The sequence below is a fragment of the Thunnus albacares genome, chromosome 21 (assembly GCF_914725855.1).
Source record: "Thunnus albacares chromosome 21, fThuAlb1.1, whole genome shotgun sequence".
NCBI lineage: Eukaryota > Metazoa > Chordata > Actinopteri > Scombriformes > Scombridae > Thunnus > Thunnus albacares.
Window position 1 is genome coordinate 1,027,835 of NC_058126.1, and position 24,987 is coordinate 1,052,821.

General features: G+C 38.0%; 1 protein-coding gene and 1 long non-coding RNA gene across 2 annotated transcripts in view; both read left to right on the forward strand.

The window, feature by feature from the left end:
• Window positions 1–2,029: 2,029 nt before the first annotated feature.
• On the forward strand, window positions 2,030–6,522 carry LOC122972305. Its single transcript, XR_006399713.1, has 3 exons — window positions 2,030–2,423; window positions 5,449–5,622; window positions 6,072–6,522. It is a non-coding gene; the product is annotated as an uncharacterized LOC122972305 (long non-coding RNA).
• Window positions 6,523–15,388: 8,866 nt separating this feature from the next.
• The window catches only part of LOC122972275 (circumsporozoite protein-like), a 47,311-nt gene continuing 37,712 nt past the window's right edge, over window positions 15,389–24,987 (forward strand). Inside the window, exon 1 of the mRNA XM_044339272.1 lies at window positions 15,389–15,394. The gene's annotated coding sequence lies outside the window, so the exon portion shown is untranslated. The remainder of the gene's footprint in view (window positions 15,395–24,987) is intronic.

Sequence of the window (24,987 nt, forward strand, 5' to 3'; positions counted from 1 at the left end):
AGACAGGCATCCTCAAGTCCTCAAACAAATGAAGCTCAGTGAGGTTCAGTCAGGAAGACTATCTTTTGTATGCCTGGTGTAATTTTATCACTCACACCTCCCTGACAATCTCATTTCTTATGCATGCTCATTCATTTCTTCGTTGTCAGTGCACAGGGGCGTTGTTTGAGTTTCAACTGTCACCTGCTGATCACTTCTACCCAAGAGCACGACAACAACATTGTTGTTCATCTGGTTGCGGTCTTTTTAAATATGTCTCTTTCTCTCTACTTTAGTCTGGAATGCCGCCATTATGCATGCCCCTCTACCTCCCCATCTCCACCACTTCACACATCGATATTCCACTTTCTTGATTCCCCAGCAAACATACAGAGATGCCTTGCTTTATATGGAGAGATGTATTTCAAGAATCCTATAAACACTCTTCTAACCATATAGATAAAAATATTTAATCCACCGAATGATAGAAAAGATTTTTAACCATTTTTCCAAATTTTGACAAAATTTCTAATTAAGGTAGTTGGCAGGCTGCCATCTTTGTTTTTATTCAGAAAGGAAATGGGTTATGCCAGGATCAGACTACATGATATTTTTGTCTTTCTCGATGGTCACCATGTCATATTAGGCAATCATAGTGCGAGAATGGTAATTAAAGATATCCACAATAACATTCTTACTAGTAGAAATTGTATTTCAAGATATCTACAACTTTGATTGTACTAGTCAAAAATACATTTAAGATATCGAAAAATCTTTTGAAAGTATAAGTGGCCGTTTTAACATTTAATGGCTAGACTGGATATTTATTGCAGACATCTGTAATTCAATTCTTCTTAGTCAAAATGAACATTTCAGATATCCACAATGACATTCTTTCTTGGACAAATGATGTCACTTTTGTCATTCATGTGTATTGGGCTTTCAATTTCAGATATTCACAATAACATTTTGGATATCCAGAATAAACATTCTGGATATTTGCAATACAATTCTTACCAAGAGAAACTCCCATTTCAGATATCTGCTCATGGAGGAATGTTGGGTCTCTGTAAATTAAAGAGTTCAAAACATATCAGAGATCCTCTACAGGAAGGAACTGAAGCTGAAACTATAGATACTTAACATTAAAGTGAATGTTTGTTTGGTGGCTCGTTCAACAAGCTGCAAGCTGACTCTGGCTGTCTCATAGGGGGATCTAGAGATCACATCTACAAGAGGAACAGACTGAAAAAAGACTCCACACACTGATCTGAGCTCTTGGTTTGTGTTTGTTAACGAGATATTATCTCTGACTATGAGAGGTGAAACCATGGAAGTTGACTGAACATTGTGCAGATTCTACTGTATTCAGTCTGTCTCTACCTGCTTGGGAACTAATGCCAGCCAACAGCTGTCTGCAGGTATCAGACTGATGTCAACACAAATACAAACAGTGCAGATTAACTAATGAGCAGACTTTCAGTTTCTGCTGTCTGTGCTCAAAGTGATAACGTTGAAACACCAGGTACTGACAGTCCATGTGTTGCTTTGTGGGATAGCATGTTTTTTAAATGTGCATAATGATGAAGCCCTTGCAAGTGATACAGGTCTTTTATTATTCTTGCTCAACTGTTTTGCACATGTAGGCTTAAAAATATAGATGTGTCATGTTTTAGTCTTTTTACATTTTTCTTGAACTTAGCTGCACAACATGAGTTTGTATAGATGGAGTCACTGGTGCAGCTGCAGAGTTTAAGAGGTGAAGTCACTAAGTCTTTGTTGAAGTAGCAGAATGTTGTTATTAATATTAATGAGAGCTCTTTTTCACCGTTTGTATTTGACAGTTTTTAACCTGCATCCTGTTGGGTTCAGGTGTTTGGAGTTTCCATTTTCTAAACTTCTATATTCTCAACCTTCTTCAGCTCTGAACAGATTATGAAGCAGGAACTTTGTCTTCTAATGGGTTAAAGTTGTCAGGCACTATGCCTGATTTCAAGCATAGGGCAGCTCTCAATTCATATAATACAGAATTCAATATATTGTACACATTTCCTCCTGGACAACTTTTCAGACTCACAATTCTTTTCTTGCTTTAATCCCTGTTCTAAAGTGACATTTATTCTTTACATAGATTGATAAAGTGCAGTTTGTCAGACTTTGTCAACTTCTACATTCTAAACCTTCCTCAGCTCTGAATAGAATATGAGACACTGAATGATTTCAGGCATGAACTTTGTCTTCTGAAGTGACAACATTTATTCTTTATTCAGATTGAGGGGCTGCCGTTTGTCAGAGATCAGCGTTGCTTCTCTGGTCTCAGCTCTGAAGTCCAACCCCTCCCATCTGAGAAAGCTGGATCCGGGTAACAACAAGCTGCGGGATTCAGGATTGAAGCTGCTGTGTGACTTCCTGGAGAGTCCATACTGTAGGCTGGAGACTCTGGGGTCAGACACCATTTTTTTTACTGCTGTGCTTAGATTAATATGTTGTGACAGTTGTGGTGACACTAAACTGCAGACATAAAGCTGATATTATTCGGATCCACACTGAGTATCTTAATGATAAAGTCTTTTTTCTTCTTCAATGATTTAGTCCATTGACTTTGTCAGAGCCATGTTAAACTGAACATTTAAAACCTTCATAAAACAAGAAAAATCTACATGGGATGATTCGATCTTAACCTCTGAAACACTGTTTTTTATCTTTTATATTTGATAGTTTTTAATCTGCATCCTGTTGGGTTTAGGTCTTTGGAGTTTCTATCTTCTAAACATTAGGGTTGGAAAAAAAGATTTTCCGATTAAACTTCGTTCATATTTGAATGATCAATAATTGATTTTTGAGATCCAGAGATTGATCTTTGCATTTGCACCTTTACTCAGTAAACATGTGCACATGTGCACTATGTTGTGTGTATACAGTGCTTACTTGTCGTAAATGGTTCAGTTAGAGAAGCATGCTGTGTAAAATGTCTACAATGTGGAAAATTAAGTTATTTCAACATTCACAAAAATCATACTTTATATTTTATGTTTCATGTAGGCTTAAAAATATAGATGTGTCATGTTTTAGTCTTTTTACATTTTTATTCTAAACCTTCTTCAGCTCTGAACGGAATATGAAGCATTGAAAGATTTCAAGCAGGGACTTTGTCTTCTAACAGGGATTAAAGTTGTCAGGCACCATGCCTGATTTCAGCCATACAGCAGTGTTAAATTCATAAAATACTTAATTCAACATGTTGTACACATTTCAACAACTTTTCAGGTTCACAAGTCTTTTCTTGCTTTAATTCCTGTTCTAAAGTGACATAATTTATTCTTTACTCAGATTGTATGGCAACGGTGTGTCAGAGATCAGCTGTGCTTCTCTGGCATCAGCTCTGAAGTCCAACCCCTCCCATCTGAGAGAGCTGGACTAAGTGAAAACAACCTGCAGGGTTCAGACATGACGCTGCTGTGTGACTTTCTGGAGAGTTCACACTGTAGGCTGGAGACTCTGAGGTCAGAGAACATTTTTACTTCTGTGCTGAGATTAATATGATGTGACAGTTGTGGTGACACTAAACTGCAGACATAAAGCTAATATTATGCTGATCCGCACTGAGTATCTTACTGGGAAAGTCTATTTTCTTCAGCAGTGGTTTAGTCTATTGACTGTGTCAGAGCAATGTTGAGCTGCACATTTAAAATTCATTCAACATGAAAAATTTACACTGGATAATCCACTTCCATTAAATGTAAATATTGTAGATATATTGAATATCTTTTTGTCTCCCAATTTCCCAAAATACATCCTGACATATTTGCTATCTTTGTAAAGGGCTGTCCAGACCAAGAATGATAACTATAACAATAAGTATAAATATATATTTTTAAAAATCGTTCTAACTCACATTGCAGTGTCCACACCACAAATATAATGACAATGACAGTGGTGAATGATATCATTGGGATCACTTTCAGAACAATTTCATAAATGACAGAAACACTGAAAGCCAATCAAAATCCATCCCCTAAACCATATTGCAGGACAAATTCTCCATCTAGTCTTAAATTTTCAGTAAAACTTTAAAACCTACATATATCATCTTAACTGTGGAAACTGACTGATGACTTTATTTATTAAAAAATGTATATTTTAATGTGGTTTTGCTCCTTTCTCACCACAGACTGATGCACTGTAAATTGGAACAGAATGACACCCAGAGATGATTTCTTTAGATAGGTTTGTCTCTCTTTATTATACAATGATGCTGGAACTTTATTCTACATTATAATGTAAAAAAAACAACAAAGCTGGCGACCCTCATAGGCTTCAGATCTGTGCTCATACTGTGTGTCCCTGCCACAGTGTAATAAAAGCTGGTTATCTGTGTGCTTTTGTGCATTATGCCTCAGCATTTTCTACCATCGGTCGGTCCAGTTTGGTCTGTAAATACTGGAACATCACAGCAACTAGTGACCCAGACTCTTCTGAGCAACACATTGTATCACCACTCACCTGTGAACCCATACCCTTCTGATGTTCTTTTTCTTTCTATATGCAATGTACAGCAGAAACAAGTCATCACTATCCATTTTCCTAAGCTGACACAGCTGGAGTGCATAGCACATGCTTTGTGCCACTGTTTATAGAACGTTATCATTCATAAGTGTGGATGCTCACATCATTATCATTATGGTTATTGTTATTGTTATGGTTATAGTTCTTGATGTTGACAGCCCTCAAATGTTTGGATCTTGAGTAGAGTCTAAAATAGTCCACTTTCTAAACTCTATATTCTAAACCTTCTTCAGCTCTGAACAGATTATGAAACAGTGTGATTTCAAACTTTATCTTCTAACAGAGGTTAAAGTTCTTAGACACCATGCCTGATTTCAGCCATAGAGTAGTTTTAAATTAATATAATACTTAATACAATATATTGTACACATTTCCTCCTGGACAACTTTTCAGGCTCACAAATCTTTTCTTGCTTTAATCTCTGTTCTAAAGCGATATAATTTATTATTTATTCAGATTGGGTTGGTGCCGTTTGTCAGAGATCAGCTGTGCTTCTCTGGCCTCAGCTCTGAAGTCCAACCCCTCCCATCTGAGAGAGCTGGACTAAGTCACAACAAGCTGCGGGATTCAGGATTGAAGCTGCTGTGTGACTTCCTGGAGAGTCCACACTGTAGGCTGGAGGCTCTGGGGTTAGACACCATTTTTTTTCTTCTGTGCTGAGATTAATATGATGTGACTCTAAACTGCAGACATAAAGCTGATATTATGCTAAACCACACTGAGTATCTTAATGGTAAAGTTGTCAGGCACTATGCCTGATTTCAGCCATAGAGCAGTGTTAAATTCATAAAATACTTAATTCAACATGTTGTACACATTTCCTCCTGGACAACTTTTCAGGTTCACAAATCTTTTCTTGTTTTAATCCCTGTTCTAAAGTGATATCATGTATTCTTTATTCAGATTGAGTGGCTGCAGTTTGTCAGAGATCAGCTATGCTTCTCTGGCCTCAGCTCTAAAGTCCAACCCCTCCCATCTGAGAAAGCTGTATCTGAGTGCCAACAAGCCACAAGATTCAGGAGTGAGGCTGCTGTGTGATTTTCTGAAGAGTCCATACTGTAGGCTGGAGACTCTGAGGTCAGACACTATTTTCTACGTCTGTGCTGAGATTAGTATGATGCGACTCTAAACTGACATAAACAGACATAAAGCTGATATTATGCTGATCCACACTGGGGATCTTAATGGTAAAGTGTATTTTCTTCTGTTGAGCTGCACATTTAAAACCTTCATATAACAAGAAAAATCTACACTAGATAATTCACTCTGAACCTCTGAAACTCTAAATAAATTGATATAATTTTTGGTAAAGAGTCACATCTGTATACAGAAGATACTCTCAACTAATATTTGTTATAAATTGATCAAGTTTATTTGCCAAAGAAATATGTTGTTTACATTAGTTTCAATGTGTTTCACTGAATAATGTCTGTTTACTGATCTTGATCCTTCAGAACACACACACACACACACAGGGGAAGCAGGAACTTTGACTTCTAAAGTGACATCATTTATTCGTTATTCAGATTGGATGACTGCAGTTTGTCAGAGATCAGCTGTGCTTCTCTGGCTTCAGCTCTGAAGGCTAACCCCTCCCATCTGAGAGAGCTGTATCTGTGGAGAAACAACCTGCGGCGATTAGACTTGAAGCTGTTGTACGATCTTAAGAAGAGTCCACACTGTAGACTGAAGACTCTAAGGTCAGTAGAGTGTTGGAGTCAGTCTGTGCTGGTTTCAGCAGTACTGCATTAAACACAGTTAGTATCAAACCAAAGATCCAGTGTTTCCTGGTGAACCTCCAACCTTCTCAGTGGCTGCTTTCCTCAGTGAAGCTGTGAGAGGAGAATGGTGACAGGGTTCAGGATTGGACAGAAAGACAGAGAGAGAGAGAACAGTCAGACAATCAGATCAGCCAGAAGCTTGTTGTGCTCGTGTTTGAGTTGATATGAAGACGACTGTTGTTGTTGTGGTCATGTCTGCAGGAAATAAGGCTGGATTACAGCTGACAGCCTTAGAGGATTGTAGAGACAGTGGCCCTCATTATCAAACTGTCCTACCATCAAATCTGATCTGAAAGTGTTTGTTTTCTCATTTCAACACTAAAGAATTGATCGGTTCATCTTTGTCAGAGCTCTAAGATCAGTCTGACCGCAGCCTGCAAATCACTGGCTCTGATTTCACACAAGCATCATTACGTTTAGTAACCATGTGGTCTTTATACAGACCAGAACCTCTGCTGAAGTCCAGGAATCACAGCAGGTGTTTAGCTGAGAGCTCTGACTGATTGTCATGTGATGATTTAACAGCAGGAAAGATCTTCAAATCCCACAGAGACTCTGTAGCTTTAAACTTTTATAACAGTTCACATGTATCAACAGTAAATCCATCAGTAAACTGATGAGTGAAGGTCTCTGTTTCTGCAGTAATGATGTGTTCATGACTCTCAGCACTTTATTTCCTCTGTGTACTTCAGTGAAATCTGCAGAGTAGACAGACTTGATAGCAAAAGTCTCTGCAGGTCTGAGCTTGGAGCTCAGTGTGTTCACTCCAACATGTGAACATGAGAGCTGAAAGGAAGCAGGCTACGCTGCACAGCTGTTCCACTTCTGGTCTGAACAGGACTTAAGACCCTGCTGCTCTTTATACTGGATGTGCTGCATCACTGACTGACAGCTGATGAAGTGAGTCTCACTAAACACTGATTTATGACCTCTGTTGTTTCTTCGTCTCTCATCAGCTGGGGGGGGGGGGGTGAACATCCAGGAATGTGTTGATCGAGGATCAGCTGTATCCTGATGATCCATCTGGACCGGTCTGGATCTGGATTTTGTCATCTTCACTTAAGTCTCTCAACTTACTACAAACTGAATGGTTTTCTCTGGATTTTGTGGAGTCAGCACTTTACAAATGTGTTATACATGAGCTGTTTGATGCGGAAAACATTAAAAAAAAACAGGTGTTATAATTCAGACTCTAACCCTGGGCCCATATTTATCAAGCGTCTCAGCATTCTGAGAGTTAACTGAGGACTAAAACTAATTTATGTAGCAGAGGAGAATTTACTCTTTCAGCAGGAGAGGGATTACGAGTGAGACGTCGCCGTTTTACCACAGTCAGAGCAGCAAAGTAGAAATAATGATGATGTGTTGTAGTTTTCTCACAGAAATAATGATGATGTGTTGTAGTTCTTCTCTTCCACTGTCCAATTGCTCTTTCAACTACACCCCAAGTTAACTTCTGTTCTCTACATGAAGGTAAATAAACTGTAACAGCAGAAACATATATTGTTACGGTGCATCCTTCTCTCTCAAATATCAGGCTGTAGCTCTGCTGTTATTTGAAGTAGCCTAAAAAATGACAGAAAAAAATAAGCCTATAAAATATTTGAGCTGTTGTAATGAAGTTGAAATATCCTTCATTATGTAGCTGACATGATTGTGTTCAAATAACAGTTTTAGTGGGCTGTAACTGAGGACCCTCGTCATGCTCATTATCTTTACGACGTGCATTAAGCCAGATCAAAGTTTGTCATGACTTCCATCATTGTTGCTTCTGACAGAATCGTCACTGTTGCACAGCTACATTTTCTCCGTTACCACAAAGTGTAACATTGTGAGGACGTTCTGTATTTATTTAAATGATGTTCTGTAGAAACATCATGTGTTCTTCTCTGCATCACACACAAAGTCAGTCTCAAATTATTCTGTTTTTGTCCAAACAATCTTTTAATAAGATTAAAACATCTCTCCTCTCAGGGAATATCTCTGCCTGAACTCCATCTCCTGCAGCTCCGAAATATTGGCAGAGATAGGAATCATTTACCAAGTTTGGAAAGTTGATAAAATGCTTTTTTCTCCTAAAAGTAGGACTAGAGATGTGCCACTCTGATCATTTTTGGCCAGTTAGGAGTGATTTCCTGCTCTGAGATGCTTGATAAATATGGGCCCAGATGTGACAGATTGGATGTCCACAAATTTCATTCAGTTAAATTGTGAAAGAATTTATCATTGGTCCAGAAAACCTGCATGCAGGTCAAATCATATCTTGGTTCTGTGGTGAAAAACTTTGTATTTTTTGATTCCAGTCTAAGTTTTGATGATCATATCAGCAGCTCGTCCAGTCCTGTTTTCACCATTAAAACATATTCAAATAATATCTATAAAACCAGCACAGAACACTGCTGCTGTCAGACTTTGAACTAAAAGCAGGAAAAGAGATCATATTACTCCATTTCTATCATCACTTCACTGGTTACCTGTTTGTTTTAGGATTGATTGTAAAGATTTGATTGATTACTTTTAAAGGCTCTTCATGGCTCCAGATGACATTTCAGAGTTGCTCTGTGTGTAAATATTAAAGGTATCTAGCTTTTATATGCAAAAATATGATGTCACAATGAATAGTTTATATCTCATAACGATATTTAACAAGTCATTTGCATCAGGCTGTAAGTAAACACTGGTCAGCCAATCAGGTGGCTTTAACAATAACTATATCATTTAAACTTGTAGGTGAGATCATGTGATCCAGTTGTGTGATCCAGCTCTATCCAATCACATCCTTTACATCTTGTTTTCTACATTAGTGCAGCATCTTGCATGTATTGTACAACACTGCACACAGTGATAATGATGCAAACGGACTGTGGACACAACTTCATTAAAAACATGAAATGTATCTTCTCCACTGTCCAACTCATCTCCAGCTAAACCTCCTGTTGACTTATGTGTCCTTACAGCTCTTTGAAATATATCTCTGCCATCAGCAGTTTAACACTAATGGATCATTCAATCAATAAAGCCAGGATTTGCATGAATGCAGCTTGTTTTTCTATAAGTTGACACTGAGTGGTGGGAAATGAATTAGTGCTGATTATCAGCACAGATAAATATGGGTCCTGCTCTTTGCTGTCAGGGCTCTTGATCAACCTGTTTGAGGATCTCAGTCTGATAAGTCATTATCTTCCTTTAAATCACTTCTTCAAACTCATTTTATCCACTGATCTACTGATTATTGTTGTTTTATATGCTGTACATCTTAAATGTGAATCTAATGTGTGTTTTACTGGTTTATTTTCTTCCTGTATGTGTGTGTTAGTTTTGTGTAAAACATTGTGTAACGTTGGTTTTGAGAAGTTTTATAGACTTGTGAAGGGAGGGTGGTGGTATGATGATGGTGGGAAACAAAGACCAAATTCTAATAAACATCTGTGGAAATAAATGAACTTGCAGTGTTTTTATTCTGTGTCAAGCTTCAGCTTCATGTATAACATCTATTTTTATTGTAGTTATTTTTTCTGTCTTTGTGTATAAATTAACCATATTTGATTGAATCTGTTAGATGTTTTTGTTGAACCACTGGACCACCAGGACGCTGTCTGAGTTTTTGGTTATGCTTTATTTTAAAGCTCCATTATTCTTATAATTTCTTATTAATTTGTTGAAAGTTTACAGGAAATTTACTCACTTTAGATTATCTGTGTTTTCTTTATTCCTTCACTTTATTACTGAAATCAAGTGAAATATAAAAACAAGGAAACAGCGCCACCAAGTGACAATACGAGAAAACAGCAATCCTGGTCTTTGCTTTGTCTCTTGATAAACTGTCTGACGTCCTTCCAGAATATTTTGGTGTAAATACAACGAAAGAATAAAGAAAGTCTGGACAACAACCTGCTCGCAGAAGCATATTTATGAATAGATTCCAGAAGAATTTCATTACAGGATGTTACTGATGATTTAAGGCTGAAATGGAGATAAAATTACTTTATAAAATCACTTTTCTGCAGCAGAGAAATAAAGCAGAACATCCTGTTAGCGTCGTCCTGATGAACTTTAACATTTACAGTCATGTGATGTATTGGTAATGTGACAGTATTGATTGGTGCAGCTATTAGAAATCACATTCTGGATATGGAATCAGAAATAACGAGATGTGTCGCTTCTTCAAGATGTAAAATATTTTATTTTCTGTAAATGATTCTAAATCAGATTCAACATTTTCCCCCCAAAAAACAAAACAAAAACCAAACATCTTCATCATCATCATCACACTGTTTACGTCCAATAATAAAAAAATAAAAAAAAAAGGCTTCATGTCGACTGACTGTACACATCAGCAGAGTCCTGATAAAACCTCGTATGTACACGGCAGCAGGACTCTGAGCACAAAGTGACAAAAAGTAAAAACACACAGACGCCTGCAGCCAAAACGCTGGGTGAAAAAAACACAAAGACACAAAACTCAAAAGAAGGCCGCAGTGAAACCTGCCCGACACTCAGGAAACTCTCTCTCTCTCTCTCGGACGGAGTGATGCGACGTCTTAAATGTTCTTTTAGAGACAATCAGGTTTTATTGGAGCAGCAGTCTGTGTTTGTTTGTTTGTTTGTTTGTTTGTTTTTACTGTTTGGTTCAGTAGGTTTTCTGCTCTCTGCGGCTCACAGCGACTTTTATTAACCAGCAGATTCTCCTCTCACATTTTCTGTTTTTTCATGTTTCACAAATTCATTTTCAGCCTCATTTCTCTCTGAGTTGCTTTTTAAAACTCACTCAGCTTCTGTCCCGACAAAGACTGAAACAGTCCTGGAATGTCCTGGAATATTTTGAACTTTGGAGAGAGAAGAATTTCAGGTAAAGATGGACTTCTAAGACAGACCTTGAAAGTCCTGTAATGACCTGGAAAGTCCTGGAGTTACCGTTATGAACTCAGTGACGTCTTGTGTGAAATGTCAGGACAATAAAAAGCAGCGAAGCTACGACGGCTCGTTATCTTCAGTTTTTATTCTGACATAATAAAACCTGTAAATTTATTATTGGTATTTATTTAAGAAACTGAAATCCAGGAGAAGTTGGATTATAAACAAAGAAACAAACAAACAATCAGATCCTGGATTTCTAAGTGAAAATGAGTAAAAAGTGAAAATGAGTCTTAACATACGACTGCAAACACATCGACACTAATGGAACAATAAGTGATGACAGGAACAGGAAACGTGTTGATTGACATGTTGATATGTAACATATCTGTTGTTTTCACATGTGGTGACCTTTGACCTCAGTGACAGTATTACAGCAGCAGGTTTTTAAAGTTTGTCCTTGTGTCATTTCATCAATAAATCTTCAACACACAGACTGAAGTGTGAAGACGGTTTCAGTTTATCGTCTCTGTGAGAATCCAGACGCTCGCAGTGATGAAGCCTCACGAACAGCAGCCGTTGGTCTGCAGCCTTTCTTTGCCCCGGGTTTCGCCTCTCAGGCTGCTGCCCTCCCTTCTTAACCTGCAGATAGTACTCAGGGTTTACAAATACCTATTAATGATTTAATCTATATTTGTATTTACAGTCAATATTCTCCTGAGAAGATGCAGGTTTCAAACATCAATCAGGACGATTAGTGAAGATGCAAATCAATATTTCTGGCTCTGTGATTTAAGTAGCGTTAGTGTATTAACAGAAAAAAGACACAATAATAATTTGCATCATAATTAGTTTTTGATAGATTGATATAAATAAATATTGGATCCAGCAGGTTGTTGTTTGTCTCGTGGTCACAGATTAAAACCTAAACTGAAAACAGCAGAACTAACCTGAACCAGACCTTCCAGTTCACTTCCATTATCAGCCGCATGTAGATGGACGGAGGCCTGCGAGGGTCAAACGTTCACGGTAATGATGAGATGGGTCAGTTGGCTTTAGTGTCATTTATTATTGAATCCATTAACTGAAAGCACAGATTAATTAAAAAAGTCCTGAAAGTAGTTTTGAATTCTCCAACGTGTGTCTGGTCTGCTGCACTGAACAGAGCAGAATGTCTTCATGCACATGAATAAAAAACATCCACAAGTCTTCATTTCATTTCAGTCAGTTTTTATGTTATTTTAGTAGGAAACAGCAGAAGAAAGTCACCTCCAAGAATACAACATTAAGCACAGAGTAACAAGAGTAAACATATTTTACATGTAGACTAACAAGTTATACAGAGTTCAGAGGGAACAATAAGGTCGACTGTTGAGACGTTAATGTTTACAATCTTTATTCAGAAGGAAATATTTGTGTAAAAGTTTGAATTGTAAGAAGGACGTAGAGTTTCTGATGTATGTACAGAAAAATGATCTTCAGCCATAGTTATTAAAGGTGTTTATGGGGTTCAGTTCATTAGTAATAGTTCTGCTTATTCTTACAAGTCTTATGGTTCCCAAACAGACTTTAAAGACTGTTTAGCATCTGCTAATACAACATATACACACACACACATATATATATATATATATATATATATATATATATATATATATATATATATATATATATATATATATATATCTGAAATCATGTCTGTGAAGGTTTTAGCAGTAATCAGTAGTTTTTCAGTGTCAGCTGAAGGTGTAATTTACTCTCCAAAATAAAATCATAATGAAGAACACACAGGATCATAAAATATTAGAAAAGACATAAATAAATGTTAAATACACACACACACACACACACACACACACACACACACACACACACACGTGACTTCCAGTAAAGAAGAAGAAGGGAGGGGTGAGGAACAAACAGGAAGTAATGTTTAAAGTATTCAGTCAGACTCCATTTTTATATTATCCATTGTGTCAAGTATTGCAGTAAAAGTACATAAGTATTATGAGCTTGATGTAGTTAAAGTATTGCAGTAAAAGTACATAAGTATTATGAGCTTGATGTAGTTAAAGTATTGCAGTAAAAGTACATAAGTATTATGAGCTTGATATGAGAGTTTTAAATATACTCAAGTATCATCAATCGTCTCTTTTTTAAGTATTATTATGATAATGTGTGTTTTAAGGAAGTGTTTTTGATAACCCTTTTTTACTTTTATAATCTCTTTTTACTGTTTTTGATAATAATTTTATATAATGTTTTTAGATAACAAGCGTTTTTAGAAATATTGTTTGTATTATTGAGGGTGGAGACTTTCCACTGTGACTTCTCAGTAACAGTTTGTGGTTTTCAGTACGTGCTAACTGTGCAGCTCACATTGTGCCTGAAACAGGAAGTAGGAGCCTGTTTTTGTACCTAAAGACATATTGTGGCCTCTCACATCTAAAAGCTGACGTGACATTTGTTCTAACCTCCTTCACCTCTGCTCACACTGTCAAACTGTCTTGTTTCCTTATTTGGTCATTAAACTCTGAGCGTTGCTGCTTGAGTTTTAAGACACATGAAGATACGAGATGACGTACGAGTTTACCTCTAAGATGTTTTGCAAAATCTGTTAAAATCTGTTAATTTGTGTACTATGTTGATATGATGAGATTAATGAAAACCTGCTGTTATTTAGGAGTATAAAATCTCTTATAAGGAAGGAAGAAGGTAGATTTTCAGATTTGTTGTGACTTTGTGTTTTTCATAGTTTAGCTCCTTTTGAGAATATTATATTTTGCTTGTGTGCTGAAACAAATCTAAGTAGATTCTTTGCATCTGCTGAAAAAACAACACCCTTATCTTATTTGGACCGATCTTCCTGATCCTGTCTGAAGGCTCCCTCAGCTGAAACACAGTAAAGACTCCTTGTTCTTAACATTGTCTAAAATGTTAAAATGTTCATTTGTTCTCTGTAGAGAGGATGCAGCCTGTGAGTGTTTACAGCAGGAACCAGAGACTAAGTCCAGGGTGAGATTACAGTCTCTCTGAGCTCTGTGTCTCTCTGCTAATACAACATATATATATATATATATATATATATATATATATATATATATATATATATATATATATCTGAAATCATGTCTGTGAAGGTTTTAGCAGTAATCAGTAGTTTTTCAGTGTCAACTGAAGGTGTAATTTACTCTCCAACTCCAACAATTCAAGAAACCTCTAAACTTATACATTTTATAAAATATATTTGTTTTATATAAAGGTATTTTCTTAATTCTTCCTGTTAAGTATTTTATGAAGGAGTCACAGCATCAGATCTGACTGTATAGACCTACATTAAACTGGTTTGGTCCCTCTGACTGATATATTATTATATATGACATCATTAGATTATTAATAGTGAAGCATCAGTGTTAGAGCAGCATGTTACTGTTGTAGCTGCTGGAGGTGGAGCTAGTTTACACTACTTTATATACAGTTAGCTAGTTTAGTCCAGTGGTTCCCAACCTAGGGGTCGGGCCCCTCCAAAGGGTCAGCAGATAAATCTGAGGGGTCGTGAGATGATTAATGGGAGAGGAAAGAAGAAAAAACAAAGTTCTGTTGGGACCTCCAGAGACAGAGCTAACAGCTACCTGAGTTCCCATCTCTCTGAAACAGACACTGAAGAGACATGTAGTTTATCCTCTAGAAGATATTCTGCCCAGTGTTTTTCTCAGCCACCGATACATGACACATTCATCCGTGCTAATCCTTCCGAAGGGGGGACTAGATCATCCCAGAACTGTTCAGCCTCTCCTCAGCACTATCAGGAAAGTGATAACAGTTGTTCAGCCCCTGCCCTTCAACCAGAGAGAACTGTAGTACGTGATGCACATGTCCATGATAGTGCTAGTTTAGTCTTGTCTTCACCAGAAATGACTTCACAGTGTCCCTGCCTTAAAGTGCTTGAGCTTATAGCTAAGGACATTGATCATTTTGACCCAGACAGCTGTAATCACCACATTGAAGATTACTTTAGAGAACTAGAATACAATCTAGTTGACCTGCCCCATGCAACCCAAAGTGAGAAAGTTAAACTTGTGTGGAAAACCAGCTCTAAAGCTGTACACAAGTTTATACAATCACAACCTTCCAGAGTCAGAAATGACTACCAAGAGCTCCGTCAAACACTAGTAGAAGAATTCTCTTTTACTGCTGACGAGACCACATCAATGGTTGCAGCCCTCCAAGTTAAACATTCCCGTCGTGAGCATCCCAGGGATTATTACCAACGTTTGAGGCATGCGTACTTCCAGGGCAAGAATGCACCAGGCTTAGAAGAAAACCCCACCTTCAAGTCCATATTCTTGCAGAACCTTCATCCATGCGTACGCACTCACGTTGTACTTATGACGCACCAAGGTAACCCTTCACTGCGTGAGATAAGAAAGATGACACAGGTGGCTTGGGAAACTGCTGTCACTTCCAAAGCAGGAGGGAAAACAATTGAGCCTGCCAGCTCAAACACTGAAGCGTCATACAGGTCTGCTGCCTCAAAAGATCACCCTCAGAACAGTCCAAAGGGGGGTGACAAAAGGCAGCATAGGGACACTGAGCGTAAGCGCCATGCCCACCAACTGCGTCGAGATAGGCATTCACACAGTAGAAGCTTAAGAAGGCCATACGCAGAGATTCTGGCCCAGAAGTGTGACCAGACAATGGACAGATCAGATGATGACCACAGCATCTCTGACCACAGTTCAGTACATGGTCACCATCTATCAGACAGTGACAGTGCCTCTGAATGTCTCTCTCCCTCTGGCTACACGGAGCGTTACAGCCCTGAGCCACAAGTTAGAAACTTAAGGCACAAGAGCTCTAGAGCTCGCTTCTCACAATTCTAGACAGCAACACAGTCCACCCCTGTACTGACAGTAAGACAGATACCAGAGCCTCACCTTTCCTGCAGTTACATAGGCAAACTTGGGTTTGTTAGCAACAGTAGCAACCTCAGTTATTCTAAACTCAGTAATAGCCAGACAGCCTGCTATTAGTTGAGGAAAGCCTAAATTCTGATTCAGCTCAGACACCACTGTCCTACTTTGCAAGTACAATTGGATCAACTCCTTGGTAGTATTTTGTCAATAGGAGCACTTTGCAAAACACTAGCTCTGGACACTTGATTAGGTACTTTCAGAAGTAGTCATACACATGTCCTCACCTACCACAAGTTTAGGACATAGTGCCAAACAAACAACGATACAGCCATTAGGACTTTGGGATTTTTGGAAATATGACGACATCCTTCTGCAGCTACACTTGCCTGAAGGACAAAATTGTAAAGTCTGCTAAGATCAGACTGAGTACTACATTGAGTAGTCAGTATTGTCATCAGATCCAATGAGTGAAACAACAAACACTCTTGGACACTCCAGAAATGGCTTTATCATTTTAGGTGCCACTCTCTCTGCATCTCACCTTAACAAAGTTACACCACTAACATTCCTGTTCTCACTGACCCAAAGAGTAATGAGAAACCCAGGTTATGTTATTTAGGACTATGCCTTTGTTGTTGTCTATCATGCTTTTGTTTTGTAACTCTGACTGTTCTTGCTTAGCCAAGATAGATAGTGTTAACCACTGCCCAGATGTTACAAACTTGAATGAACTGACAAATGAACTCTTTCAACTGTGGACCATACAGTACATGTATGTTTGTGCTCCCAGGATCACACATCAGGTGCAATCCTAGGACCAAAGGGGGGATGTTGGGACTACATGTAGACCACAGTTTACCACATGTTTCAAGACTCCATGAAACCTGAGCCCTGGGGGTTTGCACCCAAAGTGTGAAGCTCCACCCATGGATCCAGGTTATCAAAACTAGAGATTCCTCTCTTATCTTTCTCTTTTCTCCACGAGCTGCAGCAGGAGCAGCTCCTTGCTCTCTTTCTCCTTCAGCTGCAGGAGCAGCTCCTTGCTCTCTTTCACACCTCCAGCAGCTGCTGGAGCAGCTCTCTGCTCTCTTGTGTGGCCTGCTCACAGCAGACACACACACTTCTTTACGGCAGAAGACGCAAGAGCCTGCCTAAGACTCAGAAACTAAGTTTCCTTGTGCCAGCAGCTAACACACAAGTCTGCTGGCCAGTTTAACAAGTACAGGAGCCGCGGAATGGAGTTAGCTTGCCGCTAACTCTACACCAAGGAGTGACCTGGGCCCTCTGCACGACTGGAGTGCTGTCTCCCCAGCAACGCCTGCATCTTTCAGCTTCAGAGCCAAAGCCTTCTCAGCCTGACTCACCCACGGATTCACCGGCTACAAAGCAGGACACCACAAAGCATCTCTTCCTTCATGGACTGGTAACAACTGGGCATAGCCTAGCAATGCAGTGAAGCATAATCCGGCTAAGCAAGAATGTTTAACTCAAACAATGTACTGTACGTGTATTGATTTGGTTAAGGTTATACATTGAACATTGATGTCCTTGTTGCTTATAGTCAGGTTACTGCATAGCCACACCGCTAGGTTAATGTTAGCATGCTTAACACATGTTACATCCAGTAACTAGGCCTTGCATGCAACTAACCTCATCTTAACCTGGCACCCTTAGCATACACCAATTGGTCTTGAATAGAGAACCACACAGTTAAGAGGTTAAAACCTAGTTTGGCGAACTTTGGTTCAAGACATCACATGGTCTGGCCTTTTATCTCTGTAGTTCCCTTTATCAGCCAAATTGTCGGCATGCCATGTGCTCAGTCACCAGGTGACTGCAGCCATCTTGCTATTGTCTTCCCTACACACACACACACACACACACACACACACACACTCACACTTGTATATAGGTACACTTAGCTAGATTAGTATTGTGTGTTGCTTTTACCCTTTTGTTAAATAAATGCTTTTGGATATACCTGTTGTCTGTTTTAATGTTGCACAAGAATGAGTTTTGCCAACCTCTGCTCTGTAAAGAACTCCAAATCCTTCAACCTTAACTAGCTATTGATATGGTGATTTTGTTTATAGTTATTAAATTAATTATTAATCAAAGTCCCAAATTCATAGATTAGTACACTTTGAGACTGAATTGGCTATCTTTTTCCCTGAGTCCAGGGTGGTGCCCCGTTATTATTAATTCTTATTAATAATTGTATTGATTTTTATAATTAACAATTATCTTTGATAATCATTAATTATTGCTGATAGCCAAACTTGTAGCCACGGCCCAACAGTTCTGATACACAAATCTGTTTTCAGTTTTTAGACTTTAATTTGCTTAAGTTGTTGCATTAATATGAGAGTTTTAAATATACTCAAGTATCATCAATCGTCTCTTTTTTAAGTATTATTATGATAATGTGTGTTTTAAGGAAGTGTTTTTGATAACCCTTTTTTACTTTTATAATCTCTTTTTACTGTTTTTGATAATAATTTTATATAATGTTTTTAGATAACAAGCGTTTTTAGAAATATTGTTTGTATTATTGAGGTTGGAGACTTTCCACTGTGACTTCTCAGTAACAGTTTGTGGTTTTCAGTACGTGCTAACTGTGCAGCTCACATTGTGCCTGAAACAGGAAGTAGGAGCCTGTTTTTGTACCTAAAGACATATTGTGGCCTCTCACATCTAAAAGCTGACGTGACATTTGTTCTAACCTCCTTCACCTCTGCTCACACTGTCAAACTGTCTTGTTTCCTTATTTGGTCATTAAACTCTGAGCGTTGCTGCTTGAGTTTTAAGACACATGAAGATACGAGATGACGTACGAGTTTACCTCTAAGATGTTTTGCAAAATCTGTTAAAATCTGTTAATTTGTGTACTATGTTGATATGATGAGATTAAAGAAAACCTGCTGTTATTTAGGAGTATAAAATCTCTTGTAAGGAAGGAAGAAGGTAGATTTTCAGATTTGTTGTGACTTTGTGTATTTTTCATAGTTTAGCTCCTTTTGAGAATATTATATTTTGCTTGTGTGCTGAAACAAATCTAAGTAGATTCTTTGCATCTGCTGAAAAAACAACACCCTTATCTTATTTGGACCAATCTTCCTGATCCTGTCTGAAGGCTCCCTCAGCTGAAACACAGTAAAGACTCCTTGTTCTTAACATTGTCTAAAAGGTTAAAATGTTCATTTGTACTCTGTAGAGAGGATGCAGCCTGTGAGTGTTTACAGCAGGAACCAGAGACTAAGTCCAGGGTGAGATTACAGTCTCTCTGAACTCTGTGTCTCTCTGCTAATACAACATATATATCTATATCTATATATATATATATATATATATATATATATATATATATATATATATATATATATATATCTGAAATCATGTCTGTGAAGGTTTTAGCAGTAATCAGTAGTTTTTCAGTGTCAGCTGAAGATGTAATTTATTCTCCAACTCCAACAATTCAAGAAACCTCTGAACTTATACATTTTCTAAAATATATTTGTTTTATATAAAAGTATTTTCTTAATTCTTCCTGTTAAGTATTTTATGAAGGAGTCACAGCATCAGATCTGATTGTATAGACCTACATTAAACTGTAGTACATACAGTACATTAGTGTACTACAGTAGTACCAGATTACTTCAGTGATTATCATGGTGGTACCTGGCTGTACAGAGCATCATGGTGATAAAAGGACAATTGCCACCATACTTAATAAGGTGCCAGAGTATTACCATGTTTACCTGTTCAGGTAAATCAGAAGTGATTTTACTCTCTAGTGTGTTTAAGCAGACAGTAAATGTGACTCAGGTTTGTAGAGGTTGTTAATGTATATATGCACAGGGCCAAGACTGATGTGGAGGCTTCATGGTGGAAACTGTTGGGTTGAACAGTGACAGACTGGACAGATGTTACCTTCACATCAGCATATGAACAGTGTGAAGGAGAGAAAACATGAAGAGTGACTAATCAAATCACCAGAGATCTGCACAGGTGAGTTCATCATGTTCTCCCCAGAACGACGACATGTTGACCAGCTGATCACCTGAGATGATTGACAGGTGTGATGCTGAGTTCTACCTGTCTGCACCTCGCAGGAGCAGCACAGCTGAAGGGAAAACTAGCAGACATTATGGTTAAAAACAATATAATCTATAATGATGATAAATGATCTGAAGTCTGTAGTTTTTGACTGTTTATTAGACTCAGTAGGAGCTTTGCCTTGATACGATTGGTCTGAAATTTACAAGGTTTCCTTCATTGATCTCTCAATATTTCTCAGAGCAAAGTCTTCAGTGTTGATGTGATTTTAAACAGGATTTCAGATAGTTACACTAAAATGAGGTTTTAGGAATGTGGGATGTCAAATTCACTCTGTCAACATCTACATGCAAAACAGGTTATTCATTCTTTTCAGGAAGAGTCTGAGGGGAAGGATTTATATGTAAGGTGGGTTAGATTTAATGTGTATAAGGTTGAGAATGCATCACATCAATGAGAGTCCTCACAAGTACTAACCTGTGTGTGTGTGTGTGTGTGTGTGTGTGTGTGTGTGTGTGTGTGTGTGTGTGTGTGTGTGTGTGTGTGTATGTGTGTGTGTGTGTGTGTGTGTGTGTATGTGTGTGTGTGTGTGTGTGTGTGTGTATGTGTATGTGTATGTGTGTGTGTGTGTGGGGGGGGTACATCTGGCAGCAGGAATCATCATGTTTAACACACTGACGCTGGGGGGGCGGGGCTGTGATCACTGACACACACACATATCAGAAAAAATACACCTACACAAAAATGTTCAGCTAAAAAAAAGTCACTTTCACCAAAATGCACAAACATGTAATGAAGAACACACAGGATCATAAAATATTAGAAAAGACATAAATAAATGTTAAATATAGATACACACACACACACACACACACACACACACACACACATACACACGTGACTTCCAGTAAAGAAGAAGGCAGGAGGAGCAAACAGGGAGTAAAGTGAAAGTATTCAGTCAGACTCCATTTTAAAGTCGACAGAGCAGAAGGAGGAAACAGTCTGAGGCAGGGTGAGTGTTAATATTAGAGCTGCTAATAATGATTATTGATCAATCTGCTGATTAGTTTACTGATTAATTATTTAGTTGACGTCTTCAAACGTTGTTTCCTTTGTTCTTTTCCTGGTTTCTGCGTCCTCACAGTGATGTAACGTGAATCACTGCTGCAGTTCAAACAGAGAGAAGTCACAGTTAAGAACCACACAGATGTTTATCTGAAGTCTGTTTGTTGGATTTAAACCAGAGTCAAAGTTTATCTTTGTGATGGTTGTAGTTAAAGTCATTTAAACTGATTTTTGCTGAAATATTGGATCATTTGAACATTTATTGAAATGAAAGCATGTGAGAAGTTTAGAGGGAAAAATCACTATTTGGTGGAGCTGTTAACAACTCATAGACATGTGAAATGTGACCCCGACTACACACTGCTTCTTGTAAGAAACCACTGGTTTCATCTTTAACAATGTGTTGTATTTTAAAAGCTTGTTATATTATCCATTGTGTCAAATCTTCATCTGAAAAGTAACTAAAGCTGTCAAATAAATGTAGTGGAGTAGAAAGTACAATATTTCCCTCTGAAATGTAGAAAGTAGCATCACATGGAAATACTCAAGTAAAGTAAATTGTACTAAAGTACATTAGTTGATTAATTTACTCACCAGTGATCAGCAGTGGGTTAACAGCAGGTTTTAAGGTCTGATCGGAGTTGGTTGGTTGCTCTTCGCTCCAGACTGAAAATTATAAAGTATTCAAATAAATAATAAATCATATAAAGTATTTTTAAAAGTAGACTTAATACACTGATATCATTTGATATTTACGGCTTTGAGGGCTCTCTGTTTTCTTTCTTTCTCTTCTTTTGATATATATATGTGTGTGTGTGTGTGTTTTGACAAGAGGCTTGCAGGAAGGGGAGGAGTCAGGTAACCTTTCAACATGCTGTGCAAGTTTATCTCTAAACAATGTGTCACACTGTACAGAAGTCATTTACTGGCTGAGATCTGATCACAGTGTGAGACTGACCACCTCCAAATGTTTAGATCACAATGTGTTCTGCTGCATTTACACCTGCATTATGAGGTGTAAATGGACTCAAAGTGTGCAAGAAGCTGTGATGACTGATGTGACACCTGCTATTGGCTGATTCAGTGCTTTGTGGGTAGACATGATTGTAGTCCTTATCTTCCAACACTCAGCAGTCAGCACTGAGACTTTGATAAAGTACTGTTTACTTCAAGATTTTTGACTCATTAATTTGACCCTAAGGTGAAGTTTACAACCTTTCTGACAGCCATGTCTTTCATGTTTTTAACACCACTGACCAACAAGATCCTTCAAAACTGGTTAAAAAACAAACAAACAGTGGAACATGAAGACTTAATGATCTGAGGCAGAAGAGAATAAAGGCATCATGGATCAATCAATAACTGCTGTATTCTAATATCAGGTGGAGTGTTACTGCAGGAGGATGAAATATTTACCAGTCAGATCCACTTCATGCTCCCAGACCTCTGTATTTCTTTGGTCCTGGACCTTCAAAGTCACTTCGTCTGTGTTTACAGGCAGGCGGACCTCAAACGTTGGGTGATAATTTGGTCCAAAGTCCAGATCAAAATCTGCTTTCTGAAAACCAGAATCCAAAGTTAACTAACAGAAACAAACAGCAGTTTTATGAATCATGTTACAAAGACTTTTATCAGGTATTACAAACTGTTAGAAATACTCACTTCCAGCTGTATTTTAAAGGCTTCAGGACAGAGAACGTTGTAACTGTGATCTTCAATGAGTTTACATTTGGAGGGGCTGTGATGTAGTCCGCATTTCACTGTTCACTCACCTGAAGAGACATCAGAACATTTTTATTAGAGTGTTTATCCTCAGTAGAGCCTGACTTTATTGATAATTGATCATTAATTGTTTCCATTGTTGATAATTCCTTCACTGTCAGGTGGTCTGGTTTGGTCTCTTTGGGAACAGCAGGGGTGGAGTGTTTTTTGGTAAAATGAGGAAGTCAAACTGTTGAGCTGTGAAGTTCAGAGTAATTTTAGACGGTGATTAGCAGAACTTTATCAGATGTAGAAGATGGAAAAACGCCAACAGAAACCAAATGATGCAGGATGACACCTGCAAACCCGAGCAAAGCTGCCCCCTCTCTAGTTGATGAACACACACACACACACACACACATACACACACACACACACACATACACACACATACACACATACACACACACACACACACACACACAAACATACACACACGCACACATACACACACAAATATACACACACACATACACACATACACACACACACACACACACACACAAACATACACACACGCACACATACACAACCATACACATACACAACCACACACACACACACAAACATACACACACATACACACACACATACACACATACACACACACATACACACACGCATGCTACACATGCTCAGATTAACCCCTCAGATCCCACACTAACATTCACACACAACACACCAAACCTATTTACACATAAACATACAGATGAAACAACAGCAAACAACAAACATCCACAACCAGAACACATCCTGCTGCAAGTCTATATCACCATCATATTCATTATTATCACCAGTCAGCACAGCCGTGCACGCACCCACACACGCATTACAAGTAACCAACACAATAGTCACACCATAGAAAATGACTATGACAGTAATATGTTGGTTATGTAAAAGAGGTGAGATTAGAAGACATTACCCCACCAGTGCTGCCTCATCACCACCTGCTCATTCTACAGTAAAAATATGGACAACATAATGGTTTCAAGACCAAATTATTTTTATTTTCATAAATTAAAATTACTTTTCAAACACACGAATCACGTATCAAACAATGAAACTACCTGTTAGTAACATATAAGACACTGGCACTTGGTTATTGATAGATGACTCCTTCCATGATGTCATGTGACCAGAATGTTCTGGACTGTTTTCATGGATTTTGAGTATTTATCTGCAGTTTTTCTAGTCATTGAGTCCATTACTGATTAGCTTGGAATATACCACCCTGCTTCTCTTGATTTTCTCTGCATTCATGTGGTGGTGATGGGAACGTCTCCCATCCTGTCATTGTGTAAATGTAGAGTCTTATTTGACCTGATATGACCTCTGCTGACTATCTCTGTCCTCATCATATCAGACAGGATCTATAGCTGTTGCCTCGATGGACTCACATCATTCAGGATCTGTTCCAGCTGATGGTGTCTGCAGGTTGTAGAGTAGCAGCAGGTTGTTGTTCCTTCACCTGCAGGCAAATCTAAACATACATGCAAATATAGTTATTAATACTTTAGTAAGGACACACAATGATTCACATCAGGTAATAAACACATCTGAAGCATAAATTACAGATAACAGTTGACCAGAACTGTTCAATTACATGAGTGAAAAAAGTTATTGTAGCTTTAATGTGTCCTGTAGACAACTTGAATAAATATAGATGGTTGCAGTCTAATATTGATTAGTATTTAGGTTACTATGATCCCTTTCTTAATATAGAAATTATATTTATGATTCAATATATTTTATTGTACTAGTGTTAACATGATAATGCAGGTATGTAAGATGTTGGTGTTTGACTTGAAACTTAAATGGACCCATAGTTCAGTGTAGTTCTAGCTCATTTTATTTTTTATTTTTTTGTTGGTATGGCAAGTCGTTTTAACATTTAATAGAACCACACTCCTGTCTGTAATTACATTTTAGATATCCAGAATAGCAATTCTCCCAGTCAAAAATAATATTCTCACTGGTCAGAATGGTAATTAAAGATATCCACAATAACA